Source organism: Octopus bimaculoides, chromosome 8 (assembly GCF_001194135.2).
Source record: "Octopus bimaculoides isolate UCB-OBI-ISO-001 chromosome 8, ASM119413v2, whole genome shotgun sequence".
NCBI classification, from domain to species: domain Eukaryota; kingdom Metazoa; phylum Mollusca; class Cephalopoda; order Octopoda; family Octopodidae; genus Octopus; species Octopus bimaculoides.
The window spans coordinates 86,942,856-86,949,818 of record NC_068988.1 but is presented as its reverse complement, the minus strand read 5'-3'; the positions used below and the strand labels follow the sequence as shown (position 1 = coordinate 86,949,818).

Below are 6,963 nucleotides of genomic sequence, written 5' to 3'. Positions count from 1 at the left end.
GCGTTGTTTCTGCAGATTCACACGGACTATACAGGCTAACTCCATTTTCTGAGAAGAGCCATTTGACTCTACCAATATTATTCGACATGCAAGAGACTGTCCTAATTTCTGGTTGCTATAGCAATTTATTTTAATGTTGTTTTTAGAATTATTTACTTTCAGTTTATCTACGACAATAAACAGCATGTCATCCAAAATTTTAATAAATATTTTATAAGAATTATATTTCTATGAAGCTGAGGAGTAGGTTCCGCCCGAACCTTAGCCCCCGATTGAGCCAGTGTATACAAAGCTACAGAGTTTCAACCACGTCTACTTGGAGAGGCTTGAGAAACGAGCAGCCTGCAGATGTCTTGGCTACCACCGGACTTATTCCTCTAACTGACTTACTAAAAACTATATACATTTATATAATACACTACCAAATGTTTCTATGTCTGTCTATCTATCTGTCTCTTTGCCTGTCTGAGTGTCCTTCCAGCTTTCTGTCTATATATCGTATCTTCTGCTTCTCTGATCCTCCATCTCCGTCAGTGTTTCACGTTTTTAACTGCTTGTCATTCGCTCTTTCGATCGTACTGTCAAAACTGAAGTAGACAACACAATCTGTTAACAACCCAACTGTTCCGTCTAAGTTTAGTAAAATGTGTGAATATAAGAATGCTTTTGAAATACGGAGCAGGATGGCCGGTTAGCTCAGTTGGTTAGAGCGTCGTGCTAATAACGCGAATGTCGTGGGTTCGAACCCCATACTGACCAATTCGTTTTGTTTCCACTGTCTTTTTTCCTCTTAGATATGTATCTGCCTCGTTTTGGATCACATCCGAAGAGTAAAATCAAAGCAGCCACTGCATTCATAGTTTCCAACATATTTGTACGAAAGCTTCCCCTCCCTTCTCTCTCTTCCCATCTCTCTCCACACACGGGCGATAATTAATGTATATAAACACTGCACAATATGTCAACCCCGGTAACAGTCTCTTCTTCTCTCTCTTCTTCGCTCCATCTCTCTCTCTCCTCCTTCGATCTTTCTCAAGTGTAACAGATTGACTGTGGTCGCATGCACCTGTGCTGATGTTTCTAGATAACACTTTCAGATACAGCGGTCTCGTGTGGCCAGTTATCTCTGCCGGTTAGAGCGACGTGCTAATAACGCGGGTGTCGTGGGTTCGATCTCTATGCTGGCTAATGACGTATTCTTTTTTATGTTCAAAATACACATTCCAATTTTTTACTGACCGAAACCTCTCTTGTGTGAACAATGCAATAATCCTGGGCTTCTAATGAGTTGTACAGAGAAAAACTGACGGGAAGTGGTGTCGTTCTTTCTGTGGATTCACACAGACTATACAGGCTAACACCATTTTTTGAGATGAGCCATTTGACTCTACCAATATTATTCGACATGCAAGAGACTGTCGTCATTTCTGATTTCTATTGCAATTTACTTTAATGTTGTTTTTTTTAGAATTATTTCTTTTCACTTTATCTACGATAGTAAACTGCTTGTTATCCAAAATTTTAATAAATACTTGATAAGATATATATTCCTATGAAGCTGAGGAGTAGGTTCCACCCGAACACCAGCCCCCGATTGGGCCTGTGTATAGAAAGTTGCAGTGTCAACCACTTCTACTTTGACAGGTTTGAGAAACGGAACAGCTTGAAGATGTCCTGGCTACCACCGGTCGTATTCCTCTAACTGACTTACTAAAAGCTATATACATTTATATAATACACTAACAAATGCCCCTATGTCTGTCTATCTGTCCGTCTCTCTGCCTGTCTGATTGTCCTTCCAGCTTTCTGTCTATCTGTCTTATCTTCTGCTTCACTGTTCCACTATCTCCGTCAGTGTCCGACGTCATTAACTGCTTTAACTGATTTTTTTCTACTCGAGGCAAAAGGCCCGACATTTTTGGGGAGGGGACTAGTCGATTAGATCGACCCCAGTACGCAATTGGTACTTAATTTATTGACCCCGAAAATGATGAGCGGCAAAGTTCACCTCGGCGGAATTTCATCTCAGAGCGTAAAGACAGACGAAATACCAATTTCTTTATTGCCCACAGATTGAATGTGCACACATGCACCTGTGCTGTTGTTTCTAGATAATCCTTTCAGATATGATCGTTCTCATGTTGCTGGTTAGCTTAGTTGGTTAGGGCATCGTACTACTAACGCGAATGTCGTGTGTTCAATCCCCATGCTAACGAATGACTTATTCTGTTTTGTTTTTTTAATCCCCAGTTTTTATGTTCAAAGTACATAATTAGACGATACATTCCATTCTCTTGAGGTAGCTGAGGTCTCACCCTAATTATCATTAGCCACTATAGGGCCTCGAACCCATGACATTCACGTTAATCAATGGAGCCAACGGGTTCTTAGGGTAATTGAAAGAATCAGCCTCTCTGATTCAAACGGAAAAGTTCCACTGAATCTACCTTACAAACATTTAGTTCAACAGCTTTCATCATTTTGCTAAATTACCTGGGAATATGTAGTTAGATATTTTCTTGTATGAAATCAGTTTTCCTTGTAAAAGCAGGCGAATAATGGTCGTTTCTTTGTTTTATTATTTCGGTCATTTTATTGAGGCCATCCTGGGGTATCAGCTTGAAAACTTGTATACTAAAGTATAGAATTATAATTTCATCTTCAGTCACGTCAGTTTCTCAAAATCTTAAAGCTGGGAACCCGAAAATATCATGACCTGTTCCATGACGGAGATGGCGGAACAGAGAAGCAGAAGATAAGACAGATAGACCGAAAGCTGGAAGGGCACTCAACCGGGCAAAGAGACAGACAGATAGACAAACATAGAGACATTTGTTAATGTTTTATATAAACGTATATAGCTTTTAGTAATATCTGACTTACAATTCTAAATTATACACATTTATATAATACACCACCAAGTGTTCCTATCTCTGCCTGTCTCTCTCTGTCGCTCCACTTTCTCTTTCCCTCGTTTTTGATCCCCACTTTCCTATCTGCCTCCACACACCTTTCTTTCGTCTGTTTCCTCCTCCCCTAACTCTAATGTCAGACAGAATCTGACGACACAATCGCGCTGTTCAAAGTCTAGATATATACGTGTCAATAGAAGAACTTTTATCAGCGTTTGTCGCATTCGGCCGGTTAGCTCAGCTGGTTAGAGCGTCTTGGGTTCGAGCGCAAAACGGACCAATGAACTTCATTCTTTTTATTTTTCTTTTAGATAAGTATCTAAGGTTTTTTACGAATTCAGGTTAAGAAAGGCGCAGGCATGACTGTGTGGTAAGAAGTGTGCTTCCCAATAGCATGGTTTTAGGTTCAATCCCACTGCGTGACACCTTGGACCAGTGTCTTTCAAATATAACCCCATGCCTACTAGATCCTTGTGAGTGGATGTGGTACACGGAAACTGGAAGAAGTCCGTCATGTATGTATGAGTGCGTTGAGTAGATTCGATGTTTTCAACCACCATATATCGTTCTGGGGATTAGCCGATTGGTTACCATATCAGATATATATAGCCCATTGGTTCGCTTCCAGATATATATGGGTTGCACAGGCGGCGAGCTGGCAGAAACGTTAGCATGCCAGGCGAAATGCTTAGCGGTATATCGTCTGTCTCTACGTTCTGAGTTCAAATTCCACCGAGGTCGACTTTGCTCTTCATCCTTTCGGGGTCGATAAATTAAGTACCAGTTGCATACTAGAGTCGATCTAATCGACTGCCCCCCCCCACTCCTCAAAAATTTTTCCTTCAATGTCCCTACTTCTCTATCTCTTTGTCTATCTGTCAGTCTCTTTTTCTTTCTCTCTCTCTCTCTCTCTCTCTCTCTCTCTCTCTTTCAAGTGTCACAGGAAAATTGGCTACGGAACACACGCCACTGTAATCTATGCTGTCATGTCTATGTAACACTTGTTATACAAGGTTCACATAAGTGGCCGGTTAGCTCAGTTGGTTATAACGCGAATGTCGTGGGTTCATTTATGATTTTCTCTGAAGGCTTTTCTTTTTAAACGTCTTTGGCGTATTTCATTAATATGAAGTTAATTTTTTCCAGACTCTTGTTTGTTTGCTTGTTTCTTTATTTTTTGCTTTTGTTTTTTGCTTTTGCTTTTTTTGATAAACATCGTCAAAGTGTGTAAAATATCGAGAGTTTCTTCACAAAACTTATGGTGAACGTACAACTAATCATTGAAGATGTAGTTAGGTCCACACAAGCTCATTATTTACTTACTATGTCTTATTTAAAATTGTGTTAATGAGACAACATAAATGCAGATATAACCGAGACGAGTATAAATTTTCACAGACTATAGGCGAAGGCATGGGTGTATAGTAAGAAGCTTGCTTCTCAATCACATGGTTCCGGGTTCAGTCCTACTGCGTGGCACCTTGAGCAAGTAACTTCTACTGTAGCCTCGGTCAGAGCAAAGCCTTGTGGGTAAACTTGGTAGACGGAAGCTGAAAGAAGCCCGTCCTGTGTGTGCGTGTGTGTGTGTGTGTGTGTGTGTGTGTGTGTGTGTGTGTGTGTGTGTGTGTGTGTGTGTGTGTGTGTGTGTGTGTGTGTGTGTGTGTGTGTGTGTGTGTGTGTGTCTTTGCGTCTGTGTTTGTCTCCCTTTACCGCTTGACAACTAGTGTTGATGTGTTAATGTCCTCGTAAACTAGCGGTTCGGCCAGAGTCATCGACAGAATAAGTCCCAGGCTTTAAAAAAATACTGAGGTCGATTCATTCGACTAAAAATTGATCAAGGCGGTATCCCAGCTTGGCTGCAAGTCTAACAACTGAAATAAGTAAAAGATAAAAAAAAAGAAAGATATAAGTCAATGCTAAGCACACTCACAAATTTACCGTTAGATGTCAATAAATACAAGTAATATCTATTATTTCATAACAAGACGAAAGCTATAATAAGTTGGTAAAAACAACAGCAGACGAGGAAGGCATATGCCACCTTTTTTCGAGAAGCAGGTTGCATGAGATAAGATTCATCATCAGGCAGGCCGCACAAGTAAAAAATACAAAGTAACTTTCCGTCTTGGTGTGCCTCTCAGAAAGTCTTGCAAGACAGTTTGCCTATGTAAAATCCTCAGGGAAAGTGGAAATTATATTGGTTTATTTATGAGAATTCTATGTCGAAACTTAGTCACGTTTATGTATTTGTTTTGCAAGATTCTTGATGCGAAATCATGTATTGAAACAGATATTGTTATACTTGGGAATGGTCATATACTTGGGGAAGTTCATATTTTATCAGTTAATCACAAGCACTTTATATTCAATCTTTACTTCAGAATTATATGTTGGTGTTATATATCAGCAGTATATTTTTTGTCTTAGCTTCAGCTGCTTGTCGTGGCTTCAGCTTTATTATTATTATTTGTAATTTTTTGTCAAAGTTCTTTCGTCACACATCCTATGACTTCTTCAGTGACTCTTTATCCCACGCGTCTCTTCTTGTCTAGCTTAGCCCAGAAAATGTACTAAGCAGAACAAGAGAAGACACATGGGATCTTTCTGATTTGACGGGCAACACTTGTTTTCTTAACGAAACAATTTCAAACTTGGGATACTGGTAGAATGTGTCATATAAAACATCTTTTTCTCTTAGCTTTCTTAACAAAAATTTATATATTGCAAGTTATTTCATGTTAAAGTTATCATATTTCTGTAATTTCAATCAATCACTGACGTCTATTCAGCTGAATACAGTTACTGCTGTTTTTATAAACAATAATTTTTGCACCGTTGTTTACATTCCACGGCAGTAATTGTTTTCACCTCAATAGACGTCAGTGATTGGTTGAAATTACCGAAATACGACAATTTTTTTACATGAAATAACTTCGAATACAAATTTTTTTACCTGTTCTATAATACAAAATATACAAGTATACGAAGTTTGAAAGTGTTTTGGTACCAAAAACACTACATAAAACATTAATGAGAAGTGTTGCCCGTCAAATCAGAAAGATCCGACACATGTGATAAAGAGTCACTGAAGAGGTCACAGGATGCGTGCCGAAACAGTTTTGACAAAGAAACAAAAAAAAAAGAAAAAATTAAGAAATAAAGCTGAAGAAATTACCAGTACGTGTGTTTGATTGGCAAAATATGACCATCTCCAAGTATAACAGTATGTGGAAACTACATTGAGCCTTTATAATCTGGAATCTGGTACGCTAATCTTTATGATTAGCGTCATAAACGCTGTCCTTCGCTATTTTATAAAATAGGATAAAATAAAATAAAAGATACACAGTGTATCTCTTAATCTGTGTCTGGCTCTTCTTTATCTCTGCCTCTCTGTCTTTCTTTCTCTTTATCTCTGCTCCTCTATTACTTACTCCTTGTCTCCTTTCTCTCTCTATCTCTCTCCTTTCACCCTCTTTTTCCCCTCTCTTCCCTTTTCTCTCTCCCCTCTCTTTGTCTCTCTCTCTCTCTCTCTCTCCCTCACTCTCCCCCCTTTCTCTCATCCACCAGCTGTCAAACAATACAAATTGTAAACACGTACAGTTGTAGCCTACGTAATCGTCTGTTCATGCTTATTTTTATCCGAATTCTTCAGTGGCCGGTTAGCTCAGTCGGTTAGAGCGTCGTGCTAATAACGCGAATGTCGTGGGTTCGAGCCCCATACTGGCCAACGTGTTCTTTTTCTTTTTTTTTTTTGTTTTTGTCTTTATATATATGCCATTTTACTGTAATAAAATTCAGTCCTCACAGCAACACTTTTTTATATGTCATTACACGATATAAACTAGAAATATGACTGAAATATATTATTGACTAATAGCGACTCATGTTTTAAACTGCAGTACAACTGACAAGCATCGATAGTTTCGATCTGTAAGGCAAAGCCAATCACTTTTATATAATTCAACAGTAAATCAATGAAATAATAAACAATCATAGAACACATTTTTTCTTTACTCGTGCACTCTCAAGTAATTATTGAGTTCAAATT

General features: G+C 38.7%; 1 non-coding gene across 1 annotated transcript; it reads left to right on the top strand.

Moving 5' to 3' along the window:
* Positions 1 to 685: 685 nt before the first annotated feature.
* On the top strand, positions 686 to 759 carry Trnai-aau (transfer RNA isoleucine (anticodon AAU)). The gene has a single exon. It is a non-coding gene; the product is annotated as a tRNA-Ile (tRNA).
* Positions 760 to 6,963: the final 6,204 nt, after the last annotated feature.